Source organism: Bos indicus x Bos taurus, chromosome 23 (genome assembly GCF_003369695.1).
Source record: "Bos indicus x Bos taurus breed Angus x Brahman F1 hybrid chromosome 23, Bos_hybrid_MaternalHap_v2.0, whole genome shotgun sequence".
Lineage (NCBI taxonomy): Eukaryota > Metazoa > Chordata > Mammalia > Artiodactyla > Bovidae > Bos > Bos indicus x Bos taurus.
In genome coordinates this window covers 15,404,519-15,408,136 of record NC_040098.1, presented here as the reverse complement: position 1 = coordinate 15,408,136, position 3,618 = coordinate 15,404,519, and the positions used below count along the sequence as shown (strand labels likewise).

Here is a 3,618-nt window from a genome sequence, read left to right as displayed (position 1 = left end):
GAAGTCCCACAGTGAAGTTGATCTTCCCACTTAGTACAGGGGCGACAACCCCCAGACACCCCACCAGTGACCCCAGGCAGTTCACCTTCACCACTGCAAGAGGTCCTACTGGGAGATGGGTGGGTTGGATGGTGTTCATGTTCTCTATGATGACACTATGATGACATCATGACACTATGATGATAGTTAGATAGGTGATAGGTAGAAGACAGATAGATATGATAGATAAACAGATGATAGACGGATAGATGATAAAGTAAGCACTCACTAGATATGTACATGATCTACTGAGTATATAATGCATGTCAGCGCCTTCCTTAATTTAATTCTCATACGACTCTGCAGATTAGCTTTGCAGACTGCTTTTACAATCAAGACGACTAAGCTCTGGGAAGTTAAGCACTGGGGTAAAGATTATGCAGCCAGTAAGATGTGAGTCAGGACTGAAGCCCAGAGCCCAGGTCACTCTGGTGTCAAATCCCATTCAGAATTGGGGACCCGGTGCCCAAACTCCCACAGCCCTTTGATGACTGTGCCTGGCCTTCCCTCCTCCTGCCTCTCCCTCGCTCCCATCACCCCTCTCCCAGTAATATTCTTGTGGAGTTCTAGATGTCAGAACTGGACACTGGAGCACAGAGAAGGAAGGTGACTTGCCCAAGGTCACACAGCAAGTCCATGAGAGAGCCAGGGTTAGAGCCTTGTCCCTCCAGCTGGACTGGAGAATATTTGGTGGGTGTGGACAGTTCTGCTTCTCCATCCACTGGACAGAGTGGCCTCCCCATTGCCCACAGAGGTTTTCTCCCTACCCTGAGTCATCCCTTCCCAGTCAGCCTCCTTGTTAGAGGCAGAGATGTCCAGGGCAGGATCAGCAGAAGTGCAGGCCGGAGAAGTGCCGAGCAGACTCCATGAGACCACCAGCTGAAAGGACATCTCTCCGTGGGGTAAGGCAGCAAGCACGTTGGCCCTGCAGCTCAGTGAGCCGGAAGTTGAGCAGCCCCCTCGGTCGCAGGGTACAGCCTCAGGCACGTAACTTGGAGCACCTGTCAGTTTCTCAGTTCCTCATTCATGCAGAGCTGTTGAGGGTCCTCATTAAAAAAAAAAATGACACCTCACCTTTGCAAGCACTTTACCACGTGCAGACAGGAGCTTGGTAGGTTTTCTCAACAATCTCCTAGTCTCACTCAGCTAGTAGCTGCCAGGGCCAGGGTTTGAACTCGATCTTCAGGCACCAAATCCAAGTATCATCATGACTGCTTTTTCTTCCCCAGTAAACTCTTGAGGCCTCTAAGAAACAGCACAGAGAAACACTTATTGCTAAGTTGCTAAAGGTAATACTGATTACTGCTATTTAAAAAAAAAATTTGTTGAAGCATTAATTTAAAATGTGTTAATTTCTACTGATGGCTGCTTTTTATTGCACAAACATATCTTGAGCACTGTACTCAGTACTTAACAAATACTATTGTGTTTAAGTTTCACAAAGATACTGTAGGATCCATGCTATTAACCCATTTTGTAGGCAAGAAAACTGAGGGAGACTTAGAGATGTGAAGCGACTTACCTACATTGCATGGTCAATAAGCTTTTTTCACCCTAGCACAGACTTACCTAGGGAGTGATACAGTTCCCTTCTTCAAGAAGCTTCTGATCTGATAGAGGGAGGGGATTACAATGGGGGTAAAAGGCAACAAGCATCTTTTTTGGCCACTTTGTTACTGTGCTAAAATGTACATAACATAAAATTACCATTGTAACCATTTTTAAGTCTGTAGTGCAAGAACCTTAAGTATATTTGTGTTGTAGAACCATCACCATCACCCATCTTCACTTTTCCATCATCCTAAACTGAAACTCTGTGCCCGTCTGATGCTAACTCCCCATTCCCTCCTCCCCCAGCCCCTAGCAAACATTCTTCTACTGTCAGTCTATGAATTTGACCACTCTAGGTACCTCCTGTAAGGGGAGACACACAATATTTCTGTTTTGTGTCTGGCTTGTCTCACTCAGCATTATGTCCTCAAGATTCACCCAAGCTGTAACATGTGTCAACATTTCATAGAAATGCAGAATGCTTCATGAATTTGCTTGTCATCCTTGTGCAAGGATCATCCTAATCTCTTCTGCATCATTCTGATTCAAGTATATTCGTAGCTTAAGTAAGCGCCGGCGTGACATTTTTAAGGAGTTGGCGCCACAGGTGACTTTGCCTCTGCGCGGTGCCCCTGGGAAATCACAGATCTGCTGGCTGGGCAGGGTTGTCTGATCGGGTACATCCCTGGGTGGCACTGACTTGGCATCTGCTGGCTGTTCTAGTGCATTTGGAGGTGGCTGGTGGGGAATCTTCATTTTGTTCACTCCTGTGTTTACAATGAGGTATAATTGGTCTGACACCTTCTGTGTTTCTTCTGTAAGTGATGAATTGTTATTGAGCAAGTTTTTCTCAGCTCCTTGAGGAGATAAATGGCAATGATCATCGCCATTGTCATCGTCGTTGGGGTACCAAGTGGCCCTGGGAAGGAGAGGAGGGGCAGTCGTGTTTTTCCCAGCACACATCATGTATCACACTCACTGCAGGAGGTTGGTACTGCTCTCCCCATTTCTCATGTGAGCAAACTGAAGTTCAGAGAGAGGGAAAAAGTGACCCCGAGTTACACCGTTGGTCGGGGGCAGAACCAGCCTTCAAAGAGAGGTTTCTGCCAGGTTCCAAAGACCACAGTTTTTTTTCCCTGTGATGTGCCGACCTGGTGACTCAGATGATAAGGAATCTACCTGTGATGCAGGAGATCCAGGTTGAATTCCTGGGTCAGGGAAAATCCCCTGGAGAAGGGAATGGCTACTTGCTCCAGTATTCTTGCCTGGAGAATTCTGTGGACAGAGGAGCCTGTGGGCTGCAGTCCATGAGGTTGCAAAGAGTCAGACATGACAGAGTGACTAGCGCTTTGCATTTTGTATTGTGCTGACCCAATCCTCAGGGGCTGGAAGCCAAGGACAGTTAAATGCAGAGAAAAGTCCCATATCCATAGAAACGTGGATGAGGAGAGACAGAGAGAGAAGGATATACAGAGAGAGAGAGGCCTGGTGTGGGTAGGGGGCCTTGCCTGGGTGGGCTCAGCCGACAGTGGTGGAGACGTGACTTCAGGGAGCAGGATGGGAGCAGTATGGCTTAAACGTGGGTAATCTGAGGGCGTTTCCATTAACTGCCTGCTTAGGGTGAGCTGTGGTTGCGATGCGGCTTCCCGAACAGAGTGTTGTCTTAGGGTGGGGGGCCTCAGGAAAAGTAGGGTCTACTTGGGGGAAAGTGATGCTTTTCTAAGAGTTCAAACCCACCCCAACACTCATACATGCAGAGAGGAGGGCCAAAGACAGATGGGCATGTGATCAGAGGGGAGTAGCTGGGGTGCAAGCTGGAGAGCGAGTCCCAAGGAGATGGTGGGGAGGGATGGAAATGTTCATTCCGGAGAAGTGGAAACGCAAGGCAGGCTGAGAGAGCTGCTGCACAGTTTGGGAAGCGCCAACATATGTTCAAGAAAGAAACGCCTTGTCCTGTGGGTGTCCCCATGGGGTTGAGTTGGGACTGGTGGGACCAAGCAGCAACTGTCAGACCTCAGCAGTGAGAGC

The 3,618-nt window shown here is 48.2% G+C and overlaps 1 non-coding gene across 1 annotated transcript; it reads right to left on the bottom strand.

The window, feature by feature from the left end:
- Positions 1-2,057: 2,057 nt before the first annotated feature.
- On the bottom strand, positions 2,058-2,162 carry LOC113882319. Its single transcript, XR_003508334.1, has one exon. It is a non-coding gene; the product is annotated as a U6 spliceosomal RNA (small nuclear RNA).
- Between the last annotated feature and the right edge of the window lie 1,456 nt (positions 2,163-3,618).